The sequence below is a fragment of the Scleropages formosus genome, chromosome 23 (assembly GCF_900964775.1).
Source record: "Scleropages formosus chromosome 23, fSclFor1.1, whole genome shotgun sequence".
Classification (NCBI taxonomy): domain Eukaryota; kingdom Metazoa; phylum Chordata; class Actinopteri; order Osteoglossiformes; family Osteoglossidae; genus Scleropages; species Scleropages formosus.
The window spans coordinates 7,363,282-7,387,578 of NC_041828.1; the positions used below are offsets into that span (position 1 = coordinate 7,363,282).

The 24,297-nt window shown below is 41.4% G+C and overlaps 1 protein-coding gene across 5 annotated transcripts in view; it reads left to right on the top strand.

Moving 5' to 3' along the window:
• Positions 1 to 7,031: 7,031 nt before the first annotated feature.
• thrb (thyroid hormone receptor beta) overlaps positions 7,032 to 24,297 on the top strand; it is a 59,827-nt gene continuing 42,561 nt past the window's right edge. For 2 of the 5 annotated variants that reach the window (XM_018750362.2, XM_018750366.2), the window contains exons 1-2: positions 7,375 to 7,633; positions 7,738 to 8,224. The gene's annotated coding sequence lies outside the window, so the exon portion shown is untranslated. Of the gene's footprint in view, positions 7,048 to 7,374; positions 7,634 to 7,737; positions 8,225 to 24,297 lie in introns of those variants that run through there. The other 3 variants (XM_018750363.2, XM_018750365.2, XM_018750367.2) reach the window with 3 other exon arrangements.

Consider the following 24,297-nt stretch of genomic DNA (forward strand, 5'->3'; position numbering starts at 1 on the left):
TATCTGTTATACTTTGGGTTTTTAATGAAATATCCTGTTCTTGCAAAGACATGGTCCTTGAGATATTTAGTGTGACACAGAGTTCCCTGCACTCTTTTAACAAATGTTTCAGAAATACATCTCATTATGGCTCAAATGCGTGTGTGAGAGGCCATCTGTGGAGATTCATGGTGACTAACAGTGTCACGCAGCTCCTAGGACACGTCTCCGTCTCGCCGGGAGCTGCAAGGCCTCATTTACTCAAAAATACTTTATTTATAGGTGTAGATGAGTGAAACGTAGGTCCAAAGGCCTCCCCCTCCTCTCCTTCGTCTCCTTCGCCTCCTTTACGGGACTAAGAAATGACCCAAAGAAAGAACGTGCGGTTTGGATACTCGAAGCCCGTAGCAAAGTCCCCTTTTTTTTTTTTTGCTTGTTTGTTTGTTTTTATCTTTTCCTTGCATTAGAAGTTGTCTCCTCGCATTAAGGCCGAGCCGCCGAGGAAATGCTGCAGTGCAGATTTTCCCTCTCCCGCCCTGAGATCGGCCCCTTGGTCGTGCCGCGGAGCGCGGGTGATGTGAGGACATGTTACCCGGAGCGCGGCGGTGCGTCCGACTGGATGAGCGAAGCACCAGCCGCCCGTCCTTGTGTGAACTATCCAATGCCTAATTAATGCGCCTCCGTCAAGGTGAACGCAGCCCATCTAGCCTCCACGCCGGCTATGATAATCGAACCCTGACCAGAAGGCCCGAGACACAGAACGGGTTTGCTGGAAGTTCTCCAAGGTAACGTGCGGTTGGGCGGTCCTCAACACGCGTGTTTGTACGTTTCGGGCCCAACGCTTCCCTGCGTTTCAGCGCAATCCAGGCCGGTGAAAGAGGATACCTGGAGAGCTCCTCTCCACGTCCTCCTCGCGTCCGCTGACGTTTCTGCTCGCTCAGGTGAAAGACATCGAGTGTCCATTGACGTAACTGCAAATAATTCCGATTTAAACACGCAATCACCAAGCGCTCACGCTTATTAAGTCCCACCTGCCTGTTGAGAGAGGTTCTCCGGACATTTTCAGATTTGGTTCAACTTGTAGTGTGATTCTGGCCCCGCGCAGCAGCGTTCAAACCGTCCTCGTGTCTACTAATTCGGCATCGTTGCGGATTTGAACATTTCCCGTAAAGGAGGAACATGCAAATCGGATTTTTTGAAGCCTGCTGCTACGGGAGAAAGCCAGTTTCCTAGGGCCCTCGTGCTGAAAGGAGCGCGTATGGAAGGAGCTGAAACGGCGCTGAAGTGCATTTCGTGACCACGAAGCTCTTCATGCACCTCAGTCAAGTCACTCCTACGCAAGGTTTGGACACCGGCGCACAGCTTTCCCAGGCAGCCATCCTGGACGACAACGCATTCATATGAGACGTTAAAGGAGTTCAGGAGACACAGGGCCAAGGAGGCTCCGGCGATCGAATCCGCAACCGAACCAACAACTCAGGAGCTGTGGGGTACCTGTGCATGTCACCACATCACCCAAGATATATTTAGAAAAGTTAAATCATGGTGTACTGCAAAGGCTACTAAACTACTAAATGGCAGCACAGCGAGTAGCGCTGCTCTCTCATAGCGTCTGGGTGGTGCGAGAGGACATGGGTTCGATTCCCACTCGGCCTGCGTGGAGTTTGCATGTTCTCTCTGTGTCTGCTCTGGTTTCCTCCCACAGTCCAAAGGCATGCTGTTCAGGTTTCCCCCATAGTGTGTGAGTGACAAAGAGAGTGTGTTCCACTGATGTATGGATGAGTGACCTAGTGTAAGCAGTGTATCTAGCAGTGTAAGTCACTGCGGTGAATAAGGTGTGTGGGCTGGTAACACTACATAGAATTCATTGGAAGTTGCTTTGGAGAAGAGTGTCTACTAAATAGACAAATCTGAAATACTCACATAATTAATTTATTTGATAACAGTCAAACATGCTGATCAGAGGAAGGAACTGTAAGCGGTTAAAAATTATGTGTACTACCGGGTTCGGGCCTGTCTACACGGTCTGTCACGGTGCGGGTTCCACCCATCCACGGTCACATTGCTTTTGCATGATTGCTACCACAAATCTGGTAATGGCGGTGATGGTTGTCAGAGGCTTGAAGGGTCAAAAAATGAAGTACTGCACAGGATCAGGAGAACAGAAATGAAATGTACTTATCTGCGTTTGAAAAGCACAAGGAAAAATAAAGAGCAGGAAAGAATCATGCGACAAGGAAAGACATTCTGTTTTGCCCCCTTTATCCAAATCAGTTGGCATCAGTCCCATGGCCACACCCATCCATTTGCCACAGACCACATTTCTTCTTCCTTTCAAAACCAGCTTTTTGTCCGCAACTGCTTGCCATGTTCTTCCACTGCACGCCGATGAGCACATTCTGCGGAAATCGCGCTTCCAGGGGTAACGTCATGCTCTGTGCATGTAGCCGGGAACCTCAAATTTGTCGAAGGCAAAAAATGCCAATTCCCTGCCAGGATTAATACCATGATTCTGAACACGTGTTCTTTTGATGATGCGATCTTTCCGCCAGTTTATCCGACAGCGGTGTCACCACCGATGTCAACGAGTGATTTCTGCTGTACTTGCCATGTGCTGAATCAGCCTCTTGGATTCAACGTGCTGCTGAGATGAGCGCGTGGTTTCGCCTGGGACTCCCGGACCTTCTTGCCTTGAGCTTTGTCCACTGAGAATGGCTCTCTCCTAAAACCCGCAACCTTTATGTGTGGACATCGTGGAGACGCATCCAACTGTAGACCATTCTAAGGAAAGCAGTTGCTGCTGCTTAACACATTGAAACGAAAGTAGGCGAAGGAGGGAGCCCTGGTTGTGATGAAGCAGATTTGCCGGCTGGTGGCGGCCGTCCTGGCGGAGACCCCAGTCACATGACCAAGAGATCTCCTTCAATTCCAAGAGGGTGTGAAGTCATATTAGATTTGTTTGTCCCAGTTGCTATTTTTTCTTACTGCTCTCAGTAGGACAATCTTGGGTTCTTTTTTTTTTTTCCACTTTTGTTTTCTTCTGGGGGGCGTCCCGTCCTGGGTGTGTCCCCTCCCCCTCTGGCCTTACGCCCTGTGTTGCCGGGTTGGCTCCGGTTCCCCGCGACCCCGTATGGGACAAGCGGTTCCAAAAATGTGTGTGTGTGTTTTCTTCTGAGGTTCCTCGCTCTCCAAATTGTTTACCTTGCTATAGAAATATTAGACAAAATAATTTTCTGATTTCTGAACAAATGTCAATTTCATTTAACCTACATCTCCTTGTAATGAAAGGCATCTTCATTTTACTCCGCTTTTTAGACCTCTGGATCTTTCTGTAATAAATTGCCTGGTTATTTCTCATTTACAGGTCAGTTTTTTTCTGGCACAACATGTCCTCTTTCAGTCTTGTGATGTTACACGTTAGCTTGAAACCCCTAACCCTGCTACTCTCCACAGTTTATATTTGGGATTCGGGCAGAACAAGCATGAAAATATAAATACTAAATCTGTATGAAACAAAAGTTGCTCATGGCTGGGAATTTGTAATAAGGATTCTTTGCATTATTTCATTTTATTGAATAATGGTTTACCTTTATTCACTTAGTTGATGCTTTTCTCCAAAGTAACTTAAAATTATTTTGCTATTCATACAGCTGGGCAACTTTAGGGTTAGTACTTTACTCAGGGATAGGATGTGAACCTATGACCTTTAGGCCCAAAGGCAGCAGCACTAACCAGTGCACTACACTACCAGCTGTCCCTATATACAGAAACAGTTTCCATCAAAGAAAAGAAACTTATGTAAGTGGGAATTGACTCCACCCTAACCCATTGATCATCTTTATTTTCATCTCAATATCATTTTTGGAGTGCTTGTGCATAGGCTAAGCGCTAGCATCAACTGATTGCCTATTTCCACACATGTCAATTTTACTAATTCAGAATGACAAGAAAATATTTAAGCAGAAGTGACCATATTCCTGTAATCAACTGGCAGCAGGAACATGACGTGGCTGAAGATGGAAGGAGAGCGCTGCAGTTCGGCACATGATTGTTCCGTATCCCACTCCTGCCACCACAATGTTGCAGCGCTGCTAATGTAAAGAGTTGCTCAAATTATCCATGCTTCAGAATTTCTGCCTCTGACCCGACACTATTTGTTCTATTTAAGTGTGAGTTTACCGAAATCGCATATTACATAACCCAGAAACCACCTGTATTTAAGAAAAAAAATTCATAGTCAGTTCCCTCTTACAAACTTTCAAGTACATATTTCACTGTTATGAACTTTCAGAGAAGTATTTTGTGTTTTTTTTTTTTTCACCAATAGATAGAAATTCAAACCTTACATTTACATTTATTCATTTAGCAGATGCTTTTTTTCCAAAGCAATGTACATCTCATAGACTCTTGTGCCAAAGCTTCACCCGATATGCTGACAGACAGCAATCGGGAACAGTAAGCGCTACCCTAAGTTGTCAACCTCTGCTCTAGCTCTCGCCGGGGTTGTTTACTGCGCTTTCTTATTAACAAGGGGTAATAAATACGCAGCCAGGGGACTGAGAGTGCGTGGGCTTGTGCACGAGGCCATTTGGCACCCTGGACTCTGCGAGCTGTTGAGTGGGAGAGAGAGCCGGAGTCCGTTGCTCTGTTCCTGTCCGAAATCCGGAACTGTCATGTCGCTGACATTTTCAGTACATTTATTCACTTATCTGACCCTTTTCTCCAAAGTGACACACAAGTCAGTCAATAAAGTGTGTTTACCAACAGTGAGAGATACAGATGCCGAAAATGTGATTCTCACAGTGTAGTCACTTAGTACAAAATCATTTTTTTTAAGTATTGCACGAGTAGCTGCATATAGAATTAGAATCAGATTTACATAACTGATGAAGAGCCGCTTGCCGCTTTTGCATTACATTGGACTTACAAACTTTTTGAGTTATGAACCAACTCTGTCCAGTTAAGTTTGTAAAAAGTTGACCAACTGAATTGCTGCAATGGTGAGTTAAAGTGTAACCGATTGTCAAAAAATTGGAGGAGAGAATAGCAGTATTATTGTTGCCTTTATCTTAATTAAAAAAACATCATTATTCCGTTGAAAAGAACACTGCAAAAAGCTACCTGAAAAAAAATGACACGGCAAATCTGCACGGAGGATCAATGGTTATAAAGAAATGGTTATTACAGCATATGAGCTTTGATTATATTTGACTGAAGAAAGAGCTCATAGGGCAGCATGCACAGTTCAGTGAATTGAAATGATATTTAAGGTCAGTTTTAGCAATTAACCAGAGAGCGTATTTAAATTTAAAAAATCTAAAACTCTCACCAGGAGCCTCATAGCCTGATCTTTCCCCTGAGAATAAAGTACTGTTTTCTCTGAATCCAAAGACTGTACAGCCATTTCTGCCCGTGAAAAAGTGCTGTTTGCATCTGCTATTTTAGCATCTATGATCCACCACTTTCTTTATTAAGTGATTTCACATTTGTTTAAAATTGGTCTAAAGAAATAAATAATTCCAGGAAATGAAAAATATTTTTTTATATAAACTAGAATGGAGCATTGAGAAGCCCAAATGTTCCATCCTAGTTTATATAAAATATTGGATGTTCTTCCATGACCCGTGCACCAAGTTTCCATTTCTACTGCTAATAAATTCCACTGCAAAGGCCAAAGATCTTGCAGTCAGTATTGTTTCCTGAAATGCTGCATTCTGATGTTTAATCATGGAAGTTCCAACCGTGAGGGAGCTGGTCGACAACCTACTCCATCTGTGAACATCCACAGGTTGACCTTAGTAACCCAGTAGTGCACTTTTAGTCCATGTCCACTCACTTGTACATGACCCTGGGACATGGCAACAGTTACCCTACTCCTAGATTCTCTCAATAGCACCCCTAAATTTTATTTATTATTATTTATATCTGGCGGGGGGGGGGGGGGGTGCAGTGGCGTGGTGGGCTTGGCTGGGTCCTGCTCTCTGGTGGGTCTGGGGTTCAAGTCCTGCTTGAGGTGCCTTGTGATGGACTGACATCCCGTCCTGGGTGCGTCTCCTCTTGCCCTACGCCCTGTGTTGCCGGGTTAGGCTCCGGTTCGCCGCGACCCCGCTTGGGACAAGTGGCTTCAGCCAGTGTGTGTGTGTGTATGTCTCTGTCCAAAGCAATTTCAAGTATGAGATAATCAACTTTACAATGATGTACCAATTTATACAGGGTATTCCTACTGCATCAGTTTAGGGTAAAGTACCTTGATCAAGAGAGTGACAGGTACAGTGGGATTTCAACCAAAAAACCTTGAGATTACAAGACAACAGCCCTATCGGGGACTCTGCCTGTTGCCCTTGGGTCATGGTTGGTTTTGCATGTAGCATGTTCTCATTCACAGCACCCTACGGTATTAGAGGCTCCAACCTCCAGCAGCACGGCGGAACCGACCCTGCAGTTGCTGGCGATCTAGACTGTATTTCCAACATCGACAGCCTAGTACAAAGGCATTGACCAGGCCAAGTTTATTGTCTTGCTGATGTTCATGAACAACAGCAGCACAGCCAGATAAAGGCTTCTCCTCTTCTTCCCTCTGAAATTACAGGCTCCGTTGAGCAGGTCTGAACCTCGTTCCGCACAAAAATCACCCACCATCATTACCGCTCTGCAAGAAAGGCCACCGTCACAGAGGGAGACGTAATCCGAAAGAAGGGCGAGAACACGAGCACCTGCTTTCGCACATGCACCTACACACACGTGCAGCATTTACAGTTCCGGTAACAACCTGTTTAGCAGAAACGCACTGTAAAATTCACTATAACACACTTGGACGAGACCCAAAACAAACTCAACGCTGGGCAACTTCCAAACTGCGAAGGCACCCGGAGAATTCGCGCAAACGGCTTGGGCGCGGAAACACGGAACAAATATTGAAAAAACTGTCATATTTGCAAAAAATTGATCCTTTTGCAGCTATATTTGTGGTATTATGTGCATGACATTGGCTAGGACATAATCTTTTACATCTCAACATGTAGAGAGAATAAGGATTAAAGTGTGACACTGAAGGGGCACTTAAGACTGGTAAGCAGATTTATTAGAAGATCATTTAGATACCAGTATGAAAGTGAAGAGAATGAGACTGGAGGTGGGGGTGTACACAGGTAATGTTTGTGGTTTCATACAGCAAAATCATTAACTTCTCATTTTAGATCTCATGTGAAGCTCTTCTCGCTCGGGTTCAGACTTTCGGTTTATTTTCATTTTGTCTCTCGCGCAAAAAAAAGAAAAAGAAAAAAAAAGTCTTTTATGCAAGCAGGACATAATGTGCCACATTGAGTCGAATCCCATATTTAAGCGAGTTCACCACGTGACGTTGGAATAGCTGTATTAAATTACTTGTGGGAATTATTTTCTCCGTTCGCCGTGACTTGTGACGAGCGCTCTCGTGCGAAAGTGTGAAAACGCCGCAGTGGCTGCGCAGGGCACTTTCCCCGCTGAACGCACACGGTTTTCACCATAATGTTGGAAAAGCACAAGCGCGCGGTGGTGTAAAGGAGCGCGCGATGTGGTGCCACGCGCCGCGTTCTAGCGCCTCATAAATCGGCTGTGAAGCGCGCGCGCCTCGCGCGGCTCTTCGGGAGGAAACCCCGCGCTGCTGGAGATGGAGGTCCGGTAGGCGCGGCTGACAGGAAATCGACGCTTTTGTTTTTTCTTTTCCCCCCACTATAATTTTTTTTTTTTTTTTTTTTATTATTAATGTATTTTCGACAGCTCCACGCAACAGTCGGCAAGTAGCTGTGCGGGGAAACTCGAGGCCCTGCTGGGAGCTGAAGAAGCGGAGAAGATCAGAAGGGCGAGGCTCCGCCGTCGGCTTCCTGACACGGATCCAGCGGCGCTCTGATTTCCCCCTCAGGGATCAGTGCGCGCTCCCGCGTCCGCGTGAACTCGCCTCCACCGTCCTCGGGACTCTCCTGTCTACTCGTCACCGCTCCGATCGGCTGGGGACGGGGTTCATCTCGGGGCATGCGCCCGCGCTCGCAACCGTAACCGCGCGCACGTCCTGCCGCTCAGTGCCGCCAACGACCAAGTCTCGCGTAGGTAAGGAAGAACTGTGGGACAGACGGACGGACGGACGTACGGTTAGAGCTTGGCGCGCGTGCAACAGAACAGGGAAGCCTGGAGAAGGAGGGGGCGCGAAGACCACCTTACGTACGGGCTGACAGGAGATGTGACCCCGCTTTTCGAGCTGCGTGCAAAGGTTTGGAATTTAGTTTTCTTTTTTGGTCTTTTTTTTTTTTTGCAACGCTGTCAGTATTTAAGCTGTTGAGAGAAAAATACTGAGAGGAAAGTGGGGTCTGTAAACAGACCTGTGACACAGTGACGGCCGAATGCTGAGTTTTTAATAACGAAAAGCATACTTTTATGGAGCCTGCGGTGTGACATTTACGTAGACCAACTGCTCGTTAATGGCCGTCTCAGGTTTTTATGTGGGCGGATATGAATTCATTTTAAGGAAAAAAAATTTAATTAATAACCATTTTCGGTGTAGAAATTCGTCTGCATAAACTCTTCGCAATTGAAAAACAGTCTGTTTCACCTCAGTTGCAGGTGACATCTTACTGTAAATCTTTTTTTTTCTGCTCTTATTTGCAACCGCAATCAATCGTGTGGTGTACGATATATGTCAACACGAGCGTGTTTGTCAGTATCTGACAGTCTGTCACTTTTCAACTTTTTTGTTTTTGTCCGGATGTTCTTTGGTTAAGTGTTCCCCAGCTGTGCATCTATTTGTCATGAGCCTGTTGAAATCTGTTATTTATTTGTCGTTCAAGCAGCGCCGAGGGATTTTTTTTTTAACCCTTTAGTCTTCGATTCCTCTGCACTGTATAGTCCCCCCCCCGTGACCCCCGGTGACCTTTATCGTCTCGTGTTCTGCTTTGTAACACGTGCACTTCGTTGCTCTTGATCGTGATCAAGGTTTACGTTCTACCCCCCCTGCATGGTATTAGAGGGTTATTTTACCACTCTTCGTTCGTACTTTCATGCTATTTATTTGTATTGCACTTGACTTGGTGTTATGTTTGGATTTTGCAGCTTTGTTAGTACATGCGTGCTCGCTGTATTGACTTTGTCTTACTAGTTTTTGTCTTATACTTTGGTTTCAGTTTCTGCCATTGCTTCCATCGTGATAAAATATAGTTAATATATTCTTTGCATGTTGTGATGGGTGAACTGTTCATATCAGAAAACTGCAAAAAAATTAAAATAGTTGATGCAAAAATAGCCCATAGATTTTAAAAACTGTACTCGTTATTAACTTTTATCATCATGTGTTCTAATGCAAAAAATATCCGGACTCGATGGATAAAACGCTTAATTTCAGTTATGGTTTTATCAAGTATGGCTTTATCGTTAGAGGAACGTAATCTGTGTAACAAGGTAAACATTTGCAGATGGTACATCGTTTTTTTTTTTTTTTTTTTTTTTTTTTTTGGGCTTTAAATCCAATGTGGAAGGACGTGGGCTGGATTGTCCCCCCGGAGCCGCCGTAGATGTGATTTCTCCGCACGGATGTATGAGAATGTTGGCCGATCGCGGGAAGGGGGGTGGGATTCTAGCGTTCTGCAAGGAGGTCATTTTAGGTCAAACCTCGCTCGAGGCCGGGCTGCGGGAGCCGTGTGCGCACGCCGACCGCGAGACGTCGATGCGCCGACGTGATGCCATGGGTCATTTTAATAAAAAAAAAAAAAAAAAAAAAAGACTGCGGGATGTGCAAAACATGCATGTGTCCTATATTTTTTTGACACCTGGGACAGGAATTACTCAGGACAAGTTTCTCCAGTTGGATGGTGTATCTGTCTGTGTAAGTGTGTGAAAAGCATTGGTTGGCCTTGATGCATGTCATCTGGAGAATCTCTAGTGATCTATGGTCTAAGTGGGCTCAGTAACCTTGACACACACTGAACAGCTGTCAATGGTCCTGCCCAAGTGCTCACTACAGGGTTATCCTCTCGTGTTTGGTCTGTTACCCTGACAGGCTAAAACTGTTACCTAATCTACAAACATATCCATATACCGAAAAGACCAGTGTAATTTGCTTTGACAAGAACTGAATTTGCTCTGTTTTTCTGTTATGATTGAGGTGATAGTTTGTCATGTTAATTTTATGTCAAGCAAATCACATTTTCAGTGTCAGAAAGCAATGCATGACAGCTCAGGTTTTTAACACAAGATGTACTTGTACAGTAGTGATATCAGATTTCCTCCTTGCTGTTGCCTGCTGTGACCTTACACAATATATTAAGAGGAAATTATTAACGTGCTTAATTGCTGATACTGCAGTGCAGTTTTCACCAGAAAAATAATGGCTGCTTTGTTAGGTTGCAGCATCTGGCACATGCTTGGAAGTGAGGGCAAACTGACAGTAGCAATGCTAAGGAACACTTTCCCTATGTGGAGAAAATATAGAGGCCAGTACGAGTCCTAAGAGTCTACTATAAGGACTGCTCTCTGTTTGCTCTCAGCTGTTAATTCTATGATTGTAATTGTGTGGCTTGAGTAACCTTTTATGCAAATTGGACACCACTGTAAATGGAGGATAAATGCAGTAAGCCTATGTCTGTAGGACTTTTCCCTTCGAGGCTTCAAACTACTCATCACTGGCATAAGCACATTATACAATATAAAAATAAAACAACTTTATTTAAAATAAATATAAGTTAAAATCAATTAGCTTACATTAAAATATTGAGTTAAGGTGGCAGATGATGCAGTGCTTGTGGGCTCTTAACCTTCATGCTCTAGACAAGGTCCTCCCATAATACCCTTGAGTAAAGTACCTAACTGTCCTGCTGCATAAAATGTATTAATTTGTTGCTGTGAACATACATAATGAAGTTATGTATCAGTATGTGCATTTGTATCTGTAGTTTCAAAGTGGCCAGTATGTTTAAGATCAAGACTGAAATGGATTTTAACTAATTGTTTGCTGATTCATTGTATGTAGAAGGTGCCTTTTTTAATAAAATTGTATTGGTTTTGTTTAAGTGTACCCATCCTGGGTGTGTGTGGCGTCGTCGTGGTGTCCCCAAACCCCCAGCCTTGTGCCCTGTGTTGCCGGGTTAGGCTCCAGCTCACCACGACCCCGCATGGGACAAGCGGTTTCAGTCATTGTGTGTGTGTTTAAGTGTAATTATTTTACATTTACAGCAGTAATTGAAACTAGATGGATGGATAATTTTAATACATGTCTAAAATATTTGGACCATGAAACTTGGTCATCTTTATCACATTAAAAAAGAATTCAGATGGTGGAAACTCATACTCACCTGGTTTTCTAAAGCAAGCAGTGAGTTAATTTATTAGAACAGAATGGAACAAATCATATTTAATTTTTTTTGTTGTATAATGCAGAAGAGTATTTTGGCCAGTGCATTACTTTATTTACTATTGCAAAGATTGTGTAGTAGATTGTGTGGCCTAGATTATATTTGGCGGTTGTATTTCTAGCTGTACATGTTTTTTCCATTGTTGGTCTGCCCATGTATTTCTGGGAGGGAAAAAAAAGTTTTTTTTTTTTTTTTTTTTTTTATTATTGAAAAAAGGCTCTTGGTTAAATGTTACACTGTCCTTTTTTATGTGTAAGTTTGTCAGCAACACATTTAACAAGTTAAGGTAGTTTTAGGTTTGGTCAGCTTGTAAAAATTATGCTTATTTTATTGTTCCTAAAGTACAAATGAACACAACTTTAAATTGGTTTTGAAGATTTTAATTTTATTTCATGTTAAGGGGGCTGACCAAGGTGTTGTATTTCTAACTGTGTAAAAAGGGCACCTTTTGAGAACAGTATTTAAATTATTGCAGTTTCAGGGCAACAAGAAGTCCAGTATGATTTTGGTCTTGACTGAATAAGCTCCTTAACATTTCAGTAGACCCTGTCTGAACTGATAAATTAGACCCTTTTGGAGCATAAAACAAAGTTCTTTTTTATAAGGGTGTTCGCTGTCTATTATTTTCTTAAGAAATGATTGTTGTTTTGGAAATGTAAAGCAAGAAGTTGGAATTTTTGTCTGGTAACTTGAAATCATGGAACAAGACCAGCCAGTTTGCCTGAAGTTTTGCTGTGTTAGCTGTCTCACACTGGGCCCTTGGTGTGCAGGCTTGTCGTAAACCATTCGGACAGCACTTTTGCTAAAAATAAATGCCAAAAACACTGTAGGAAAAAAGGAGTGTATCCTGGTGGTAAAATGTGTATGATCAGATGACACTTTGTTCTGTGGTGTCCTTGGTGCTCTCCTTGGATATTGTGGATCTTAAAGTGAACATTTTTGTGTGATACAGGGATTTCTCTGCATGCCAGACTCTGCGCTTGGTACTTTTAAGCTTACATTTCACACTGTCATCTGTTGCATGTGGAGGCAGTAGAAGCTGTACACGGAAGAAAAAAATCAAGCTGCTTACTTTGGACCTTCTTTTCCTTGTATTATTTCCTTGCTCTGCTTACACTTTATAAGGTACAGCTGTATGTTTTCATTGGTCTAATTCAGGTAAAACATTCAAATTTATGACAGGAAGTAGTGAAACAATGATGGCTGGTGCTAATTGATATCCTTTTCAGTATTGAGCCTTCCCGCACCACTCTGTTTGGATGTCTAGAGGAGTCAAAGTTCATTGTGCACCTTCCCTCAATAGTTCTGAGCAGCAACAGTATGAATTACTGTATTTTGACTTTCATGAGCAGTAGGTAGTGAGCTGATTAGAACTTACAAGTACATGTCTATAATGTTCAATGTACTTAACCTGAATTTCTTCAGCAAAAAATTCACGTAGACAATACTGAGAATGGTAGACGGCAATAATGATAGTAATTATTATAATCTGAAAGATGGCAAGTTTTTGCAATGTTACCTCTCAAAGATTGTTGAAATACTGTAATGCATGAAAACAAGAAAGGTCATTTCCATAAAAGTGTCAGTCATATTATGGTTTCATCTCTCTCATTTAGTGGAGTGTGGGGACCTGTCTGTGCTGAGGTATTACTTTGCAGGGCTCACTAAATCCTGTCACTAGGAGCTACATTTGGAAATTATCTCTCTCTGTACCAAATTGCTCTTCTGGTACTCATTTCCATTGTGAAACTAGTAAATGTATACTCTTGTTATTGGTGTATATCTAAGAGGTCTGAGTGTGATTCAGATCTTCATTATGCAGCTGTGTGGAGATTGTAATTTCATTGTTCTACCTTTAGAGAAGATTGGTCTTTCTTTATATTCATTTAATTTTTTTTTTATCTCCCTTTGAGACAGCCTGAGTCATTGGTTTATGTGCATTTTTGAATGGTAATCTAAAAACCATATGGTCATTCTTGAATCTGTTTTCATATTCTGTTTACACTTCTGTACCACTGAGCTGTGCATTGTTGTTTCAGGAACTGTCATCATGGTGTTCATTTTGCAATGCAGTTTGTCTTCCTTTGACCATTTTTTTTTTTTTTTTGTGTTGCTGTGGTGTCATAAGTGGTGTTTCCCAAGCCAAAACAAAAATATACAGAACACAGAAGGTCAGTGAAAAAGATTGGTTTGAAGCTTTAAGTTTCACCTCATTAAAGGCCGAAGGGGCAAAAAAAACTTGCTGATAACCCTTTGCTTGGCAAGTGAGAGACACATAGCCTCCTGAGAATTGTGTAGCACATTTAAAGGCTGCTGCATCATCAAAGTGAGAAAATACAAACCTTGTCATACTTGTAGATGTTCTTGGTATTTCTCTTGTGCTTAATCCCAGTGTGGCTCTGTTCAGGGTTGTGATCATTGAAACAGATGTGATTTACATTGCTACCTGTTTTATTTAATGACAGCTGCCCAAAGACATGCCCCATCTAGCCTGTTTGAGTCTGCTAGCATGGCAAGAGTTGCATTTTTTCCTGAAATATTGAAGAAGACACAGTGTACATGCTTCTGCATGTACACACCTGAGAGTGCTAAAGACAGCTTAGACTCTATCAGCATAGTCCTGCCACCACCAAAGCACTGACTTGGAGCAGAATTTGCTTTAGAAATTCATATTTTGCTTATGATTTAATGAGTTTGTTTGGTTAGCAGTGTAGCCTAATGGAGAAGTTTGCAGACTCCACGTTAAGCAAGAAAACCTTTTTTTTTTTTTTTTTTTTGCTGTCAGGGATAGAAGTTACCAGTTGTCAGTCATACTGATACTACTGATGGCTGAACACTGTACCAGCTGCAGTGCATCACCATAACTCAGAATGTGGAGTTTTATGAAATACTGCTTAGGGGTGGATACTGTCATTTGCTGGCACCTTCACTGAGATTTAGATGGTTTACTCTTGTGCATGCAATGGAAAAATGTTGCCACAAAGGTCAACAAATGTGTAGAGTTGGAAGTTCAGTGCCATTATTGCGTCGCCTGCACTTTTGATTGACTGGTTTTTGGTTTTTATCACATTTCAGTTTTCTACATGTAGAATGGTAATAAATTTAGTTTATATATCCTTTGCTATCTTGAAGTATTCTGTGCATAAAAATTTTCTTTGCTTGAAAAGCAAGATCTTTTCTTAGTTTTAATTCACTATGAGTGTTTTTCTTCCGGTAGCTAGTGGTTTGCTGAATAACACTGCAGAAAGATGCAGCTTGAACTCAGTCACCTCAGCCCACTTGTTTTGCCAAGCAACATGTTAATAGCAGACGAGTGGCTGGCCCCACAAACTCACAGCTGTCTAAGACAGCTGCTTCACAAAGCACTCAGTCAACACAGAGTATACGCTTCCTGTCACCATCAATGGACAATGCTGGAAGAGGTCTGAAAGAAAAGAATTGCCTCTTTCTGCCATTTTTGTTCAGCAGTATATTTTTTTTTTATTTTTAATTCTGATGACATAAACATGTTTATGTCTGGACAGCTGGTAGCGTAATGGTTAGAGCTACTGCCTTTGGATCCAAAGGTTGAAGGTTTGATCTCCAGCTGTAGTACCCTTGAGCAAGGTACTTAACCTAAATTGCTCCAGTAGAATTACCCAGCTCTATAAATGGGTAATTGTAACCTTAATACTGTAAGTCGCTTTGGAGAAAAGCATCATCTAAGTGAGTAAATGTAATGTTTATCAAAGTGAACTGCAATTACTCTTTCTTCAAATAGGAGTTCAGAAATGCAAACAAGTTGGTAAAATTCTTGACGGCTCACTAAGTGTCCTCTGCCTCAGGGAAGCAGGGCAAGGGGAGGATAGCTGTGAGAAGCACTTGATTTGGGCAGAGCTCTGAAGTGACTCAAGTGCAGTGACTCCCTTGTTCCTTCTCGCTGCTGGCCACAGTGGAGAACTCCTGAAGTGTTGCTGTCACCTCAGCCTTCCAAAATACAATGAAAGCACTTGTTAAAAGTGGGATTTAGCGCTGTTCTGAGATGCAAGTTTAAGTGCCTTTTGATGTTTCAGAGGTGGGAGTAACATCATTACATTATTTGGTTGCAAAATGCTTTTATGCCGCACAAGTACCTAACTTCCATAGAGCTGACAACGAATAGATGTTCTGGGCCATAAGGTGTTAGAGGTGCAGACTAAAGGAGGCACCCTACTGTTAATCTCATAGCTGTGGGAATTGGAACACACTTTGTGAGGATATTATCATAATCTCTCAGAACCCTTCCACCCTTGTTTATTCTCTACCGGAGTGTGTCCTCAACTGAGAAACAAATACGCATTAATCTGCTGAGTAACATTTTCACTGTCCTTTTAGTGCTCAATCCAGTGACCCAAAAAAGTTGTTTAATTTGTATTATAGTTAACTTTTGCATTAGGACAGCTTTCCCTTGTGTGACAGGAATGTACTCTTTAAGCCCCCCCCCAGTCCTTACAAACTACAGTATCGTCATTGTGGAGATTTTTCACCTTAGCAGGGATGGAAGTGGCTAATTTTTTGGTTTGTTTCTCCGAGCCAAAAAATGTTGTTCTGCGAGAGTGGCGTAAGTGTGTTTTTGGTCTTGAAAGCCAAAATTACATGCAAATGAAAAGGTTCTATAAACAAAGTCTTATAAAGCCTCAAAAACATATTGTAGCAATTGTACCTCTTAATATGCAGTATATGTTGGTCCGGAGGGTTTGGTTTGAAAATAACAGCAGCCTTGATGTGTTTTTTCCCTGTCAAGATCCGGGTCCCCTGCCTAGTATTATAGGTCGATAACTTGTCGTGCTTGCAGGTGACGTTGCCTGCGGCAACATCTTCTGTGCCAGGTTAGACCTTTTAACAAAGTAGGTAAGTGACATTCCCTTGGCTATGAATTTGCTTTTCTCAGTGTGTGTTTTATTTCCAGTGGGGCACAGGCAGGGAGGTCCAAGTCTCTTTGTTTACCAAGTTCCTCAGGTCTCAAAGTGCTGGTAGTGTTTCTCCACAGCAAAATTGAAGCCATCTTCCTAATTGCATTTGAAGTAAAAAATAGTAGTCACAGTTTGTTTTTGTGTGGCACTCAACACTGTATCCCATGACTTTTTGATGTTCTTTATGCCATTTTCACATGAACCTGACAGATATTATGGGGGGAGGGAGTGGGTTTTTAGATTGTTTACTAATCACAGTATTAGCAGAAGAGAAGGCCATTATGCATTCAAATGAACACAAATCGTATTTGTTGTGGGAAATGACTAAATCAGAGGCCCTTGTTGTTTTACAATAATACAGATTTAGCGTGAATTTTGGACGCTTGTGCAGATTTGTTGCTTAGTTACAGAGCAAAGGAAGAATCCATTACCTTTTTGTTCTCATATGTGGTCTTCCTTCTGAGCAGACTGTCACTTGTCCTTGGGTAGAAAGTTGGCTTATTTTAAATTCTTGTTTTGATGACAAATCACATGATGTCATTTGCACAGAACTGCAGATTTTGTTATCAGTGCTTAATACTAAAATGTTTGATCCTACTGCCTGAGGAGTGTTTTTAGTTGTAAGGAGCCAAGGTTCACTTGACCAGTGAGTTCTTGTTGACATTTTAGAAGCAGAACAGTTAAAACTCACCGTTTTAATCCTGGAAGTCAGCTGGTTTTAAGATAAAATGTATTCATAATGTATTTATTGAAGTAGAAATGGCTGGTGTTTTTTTTTTTTTCTTCCTCCTCTCCATGGCTGTCGTTTGATAACTTTAATGTTCACAGTGATGGCTTGCCTGTGTGGATTTTTTAAAAAAGACATGGTGACCAATTACTCCCACAGATTGCAATCTTCCTTTCGGTTTACTTTTAACATTGGTCTACTGCATAAAGGGATGCAAGCAGAACATTCAAAGAAACATAAATTCAGGTGATTTTTGGAGGGTCAGGGAGCTAAGGAGAAAAGAATGGGTGACAATAGATGTAGGAAGTGGGAAAGAAGGGGTGACAGTAGAAGGAGGAGGTGGGACTTGGGCTGGGATTAGAGATTTAGAGGGGAGCTGACTTTACCTTACCTTACGTTAACATAACAAAGCTATGCATGCAAAGTATGGTAAATGTCGTATGTCTGAACATGCGTTCTCATTTAATATTTATCACAAGTTATATGTAATTTGTTAGAACAACATAATTTTTAGAGGAATTGAGAAATAATGCCTTAGCTAGTGGACAAACAAAGTGAACTTTAAAAAAAAACACTATGATTTTGGCTGTATTGCTCACAGGGTTTGCATACAAGGATTCAGTTACAAGGGTCATGTTAGCAGTGATCCATGAATGAAATTTTGAGGAATCAAAAGTGATGACCCAAAATACAATAAAATGTTAAGAACTGCCTGTGGCAAAGAGTTATCAACTGCCAGTTTTGTATGGGTATAGATTAACTTGTGAGGAATCTGAAAGTGCCTACAGTATGATACAGTATGACTGATGCTCATGAGAACGAGCATGTATGTGCTCAGATCAATCAAAAATACTTACCTGTGAGAAATTAATGAAGTAGTGCAACTTTTATTTCCTAGCTTAATTCTGGAAGTACTGGTTAGAGAAACAATATCCTGAACTTAGTTATCTAAGATTTGTGTTCTTTTGTTAGTTTTATTTTTGTTTTGTTCGTCGTTTGTGCATCCCAGCAAGCATTGTTTGTCTTTGTCGCTTGTCTCCCTCTCTCCCCAGTCTTGTGGATTGGCCCTCAGCTTACCGTCTCTCTGAAGGGAATTGAGCCGTTTATGTAAATCTAAGTGCTTTGTACTTTGATTGAACTGCCAAAAACCTAAATCCCAAAATATATTTTGGGCTTGTGCGTTCCATTTAAATGGAGACGTTTCCCCTAGCCAACGCCTTGCTCTGTGCAGTGCACAGGGGTTCTGGACAGGAAAGATCTTCCATTCCCATTACTCTCACTCTGCTGTGATGAACATGTTACTCCTTGAAAGTGTTAAGGGTTTACTTATAGTGACATGGTGCACACACACTGGTCTCTTCCTTAATTACAAATTACACCCATTACTCACATAATGGGGTTTATTTGTTCCATGAAATTAAAGATGTTGATGATATAAACAACAAAGTTCACAAGATCACTGCCTACATCTTTTGCTCTGCAAAGCCCATGGGCAACATGCTGTTAGAGGTGCTGCATAGTATTAGTCTAAAAAGTTGTTAGTAATAATGATCTACATGATCTAACTGATATACATTTCATTGCTAGATTGTTGATACTTAGTCTCATTGCTGTACAGGCAGATGGTAGCCATTAGCAGATGGCTCTTTTTGATTAAAACTGTTTAATTTATCTTGTACAGGATAGACTCACATTTCATGATGTTGTAAGTTTCAGACTCAAGTGCAGGGATGTACAGGGGAAACTGCTGTTGCACTTCCTAGATGTGATTTTTACAAGCAAAACCTTTTAACAAGCTATAATGCTATATGTAAAGAAGTGGCATTTTGAATGTGGGTGTTCAAATGCTTGTGTTCCTGAGTTCCAGGAACAGATAGGGAGCCCAATGCTGAGGCTGGAATACATAATTCATGAGCTGAAGGAGCTGTAAAAGGCCATAGTCTTTGGTGTCTTGAGTCAGCATTTTTGGGGTTAGTCTCTGGCAGAAGACCTTCATGTTGAAGTAAAGAAGGAACTACATAAACTTGTGCTGTAAAAACTCTACTAAAAACCGTTAAATGGGTTACTTTTTAGTCTGAAATAATGGTGTGGACTTTAGTATTGTATATCGTCTTCCACTGAACTAATTGGCACATTGAATAGGATTCTTTTTAGGTTGTAACAAAGGGTACATTTAAATGGTGCATACTCTGGTCAGCTGGATAAAAGGGTTAATACCAAGAAAAACCATGTGAGACTGTAAATCCTTTTCAGTCTCAAGTGCTGGAAACACTAACATAGAATTTAAAATGTCTGTGTTCTGAAGTGTATCTTTTAATTTTCTTTAGTCATGCTGCCTTTTTCCCCTGCCTCATTTTTAAGATTTAATTTTGACCCAACTTGAGTTATTTGACACAAGAAAGCCCAACTTGAAATAAATGCATTTTTAAAACTTGAAAATAAAGTTCAAATTATATAGCTGGTAGCGTGGTGTTTAATAACGGCTTATAAACTGCAGTGTACTGCTGTATTAACTTTGAGTGTAGTACCTAAATTGAAATGCTTCAGTAAAAATCTCTATAAAGTAGTATTAGGAATGGATAATGTAGCGAGATATAATTGATTTTTGGGGTGTGTGTAGGTGCCATTGTTAGGGCTAACCTAGGTCATTCCAGCCAGATCCAAGTTCTTCTCCTGCTGTATGCTTCACCTGTGAGGAATGTGTGCGGTAGAATCCCTGGTGGTGTGGAATGTTGCATAACCACACACCGTTCCCCCCTGACCTACAGCTTGTGGATTGGCACGTTCCTGTTGCACCCGAATGCAATTCTTGCCCTGCTTTGTCTCAGGTCACTTCAGGGTTCATGACTTACCTCTCATTGATACAGTGTAGGTACATTTTTACCTTTCATACAGCTTCTTGTGGCATATGAGGCTGTAGTGACTTTATTAAAGGACAAAACAGCTGGTAATTCAGTTTCATAGTTGTTTTGTCTTGGTATCTTCAGTTTATCGTAGTGCACATCTCCCAGTTCCCTTTTGCATCTCAAATCTTGACTTTCAACTTGAGGTGGAGCCTATAGACAGACTGTCTCAGATTGTTATCTCGTTGTCTGGTAGTTTTGCATGTGGGTTACAGATAAAATGCTACAGGTTGTCTGCACAGTGCGGTCAGTAGCCCTCATGCTGAAATGTCATGTTCTGTTTAATCTGCTACAGAAAGTCTGTATCACCTCTGCAGATGATATTTGGTTTGGATCACTTTTCCACTATGAATCAAGCACCATTGGTCCAACATTTGTGTTAAGTACATGTGGAAGTGGGTAGGGTAGTTAAAGGAGGTTGCTGATTTCAGCTAAGTCCCAGTAAATAACATTATGTAAGCTGCCTCAGTAAGGTACTTAAACAGGTGAATATCTATATCTGTAAAACTTTTTGTAAAGTGGGTGAAATTTTAATAACTGCAGCCACTAAGCAACAATGTGCACAAATTTAGTTAAGAAAATAGATAGCATTTTGAATGCATTGAAGTAGCTGTGTGAGGCTGTTTCCATATTTGATTGGTGTGAGATTTTATTTCAAATGTTGGTGTCAGATGTACTTAAGTGGACAGTCTGTTTTTCTGTTTCTGGTACACATTCTACTCTTTACTCACCAGGAGTGTCCCAGTTGGACATGTCATCAAACACAGGTGTTTACACAGGGATTTCTGTACTGGATAAGTCACACACATACAGATTGAAATGGTTTTTGTCTATAATTTTAAAAAGCAAATAAATCAACTTTGCAAACTCACTAATGTTTTTCCTGTTTCTGTGCATATGACAGCGTATGAAGGAGAGTCAAGCTGAGTTCATCTCTTCATCGATATCTCCTTCGTGTTCCCCAGCTGTGCCTGAAGTTCCACTTTGACATTCTGCTTGTATTTATTTATTTATTTTTTTTTAGTAGCCCAAAGGTCTGAAAGCTGGCACAGTATAAAAGGGGCATTGTAGAAAAATTAGGGGCGCATATGCTTCCTTAAAGCCCTTCGCACCAAAGGCAAAATCACTGTCTCAATGCATTTTGTCGAAGGATGCTGAAAATCTGACAGACAATAGAACGTTGTTTTTTTTTTTTCTTTTCTTTTCTGTGAGGTTTTCATAGAAAAGAAACAGAAAAGGCTGTCCTCAGTCTTAGTTTCACAATTTGCACTCTGCCCGCTGAGTGATACATGCTGGGCTCCAGCATGCCTGGAGAAATACGCTGTAAATTCTGACTTTTGAGCACACATGCGAGTAATTAAATACCAGCTTGCTGGTTGCTTGCTAGAGCAGCAAATCTTGCAACTCTTACATCTAATGAGATTCCATCCCAAAGTCAAAAAAAATGAATTTTTTTTTTTTTTTTTTTTTAGGGAACTGCTGAATGTATTGAAAGATGTGCTAATGATGCTGTCCCTTTAAAAATTCACACACACACACACACACACACACACACACACACACACACACACACACACACACACACACACACACACACACACACACAGAGTCTACAACTGCTTGTCCTGAGCGGGGTCGCAGCGAGCCAGAGCATAACCTGACAACAAAGGGCACAAGGCTGCAGGGGAGGGGACACACCCAGGATGGGATGCCAGTTTGTCGCAAGGCACCCCAAGCAGGGCTCAAACCCCAGACCCACCAGAGAGCAGGCATAGGCCAAACCCGCTGTGCTACTGCGCCCCCTTCCCTTTAAAAAAAAAAAAAAAAAAAAAAACAAAAATTACAATTCTGTTCAGGCATATCTTAGCCAGTAAATTAAATTTAGATATTGTGAAGCTGGAAAAGGTGCAAGCTGAAGGCTACTTCCTGCTGCATGTTCTGTTTTGGGTTGTTGCTTTTATGGAAATCAGAAAATGTTAATTTTTCAGTATTAATGTGTCAGACATTTGAAAAATTGTGGGTTGCTTTTCAATGTTGTAAGTGTTCAGTCATCCTTGAAATGATGTGCTCTGTTTGACACTTCATCACCCAGTTCCTACTTTTTCAGTGATGGCTGTATAATGGTCCAGAGTGGACCCATATTTGAAGACTAACCATATAGTATGTGTAATACATAACTGTGAAACAAAGCTCACATTTCTTTGTCTGCATTTTCTTGAGCTACTTTGTGGGGTGCCTGAGACATTCTGGAAGCAGCCATTCCTCATCCAGGCCCTCAGGAAATGTCAGTGGGAAAATGCGTAAAGCCCTGATCCCTGTGTAATCACAACGTTAATTTAGTTAAAAAGCAAAACAGCGTCAAACTGAGAGGAAATCCATGTGGGCCCAGTGTCAACAGTGCTAACGTGTTTGGAAGAAACTAGGTTGGATGGCTCATCCAGAGGCTGCTGCTTGTTTATTGAACTTATTTATTGAATCATTTAGTTAAGGAGTTCATTTTTCTTAAACACAGTCAAGTGAAAATGGGGGTTGTGTAGTTGCCTTAGCTTAGTGTGTGGCTTAAAGGTAAAATGAGTTTAGAATTGTCCAAGAGGAAAAACATTAGTTACTCAATAAAATAAACCACAGAAGGTTTCCTGCTCAGCATGCTGACAGTAACGGTACATGTTTCGGTAACATTTTCAGTATGCTGTTGAGCCGACTCTGTTCTGGCTGTGGTCAACCGGGCACGAGAGGAGGAAAAAAGCAGCAGCCACATTTTCATGGCAACATGGAAGGCACGTTCTGTCCTACTCTGTCTCAGGTTTTCCCTAAGGGTGTTACAAGCCAGCAGATTTAAAAATCAGCTACTACTTGGTTCACCCAAAGACTCATCTAAATGGAGGAGATTCAACAGCTGAAACTGAAATTATGGTTGGATTTCTGTTTTGAAACAGCCTATAGAAGTTGCTGGAAACGCCCAAGTGACAGCTGTTTTTAGCACACCACGCACCCCTTCCATCGCTGGCAAGTTCACTTCATGTGTGAAGTAAACTCAGTTACCGCCAGGCTAGCGGATTTTCTGGGAGTGGCTTTCAGGCTTCAAAGAGTGTGGAATACGACGCATGCTTCTATGCTTCTGCCCAGCCACTGTCCCTTTGTGATAGATGTCATTTTTGTTTTGATACTGCGGACTTCTGAATTGTCTGCCAGAGATCAAAACACGTTAGTGTAGCCAGGAATTGCGGCAATCCAAAAATCTGTGGTGACGTAAAGGGAGGAACTTCTCAAACCTCTCCCCTGTACCCAAGTTCCATTTGTGAGCTTCTGCCCATCCGCAGACCCTAAGTGATAAACGCAGGGAACATTTCAGACCTCAGTCACGCTATAAATTGGAGCAAAGCGTTACCAGTTGCTCTAGCAGAGGAGTCGGCTGCAAGGCTGCACCTAACAACCTCGTCTTTGTCGTGCCACCCCGTGGAAGAGTAACATGAAACAAGTCAGCAGGTGTTAGATGGAAAAAGGCTCGCTGGAGGGGTACTTCTCCCTGGGTGTTACTTAGAACAAGGTAAGTTATCAAGACACAGAGGCGATCTCTGGGATCCTCACACAAACTGCTTGTGCTATTGTAGCAGTTGTGTTCACCAATAAGCAACATTACACATCCTAAAGTAGTGTTTGAGTTTTAAAATAAATAATATAGTATTTAAAAAAATCATTGTAATAAGTGAAACGAGAAGCATGAACAAGGTCTTTGTAGTTAACGTGACCATAGGAAGCATAATCAGTATTGTAGGGAAGAATAACTGGCCTGTTCCCTGCTGGATAGAATCCGAGGCATTGTTCTTCTTTCGTAAGTATTAAAATTGGAAGATATCCATAACTATTCAGTTTAATAAGAGATGCTGGCAACATTGTTTTTGTAGGTTTTTTTTTTTTTTTTTTTTTTTTGGGAGATTTCTTTCTTGCAGTCACATGACACTGCATTCTTGGTTAATGTATAGATGTTAACCAAGGATGATGATTTGAACAGGCCGTTTTAGTTGGCTTTATTAATGCATTTTTTTTTTCTCTTTTAAGGTCTCTGCTTGGTGATGAACATTCATATTGCATATCTAACTGGAGACAACTTTTTACAGTAGATTTTTTTCTTTCAGTTTTTGCATGGTATGATACCAGTTAATTTGTTGACAGTTTTACAGCAGTCCTTATTAGCAGTCACAATTATGGGACATTTGAGTTTTACTTAGTGGTGCAACTCCTAAATTTGAATTGTGGCCTGAAAAGATAAGGGGTTTATCTTAATTCCTGCAGTTTAGCGAATAAATTTCTTAAGCGGAAGATTGTTTTGCATACAAACAATTTTTAGATTTTATTACATAAATGAATTACAAGATGTTAAT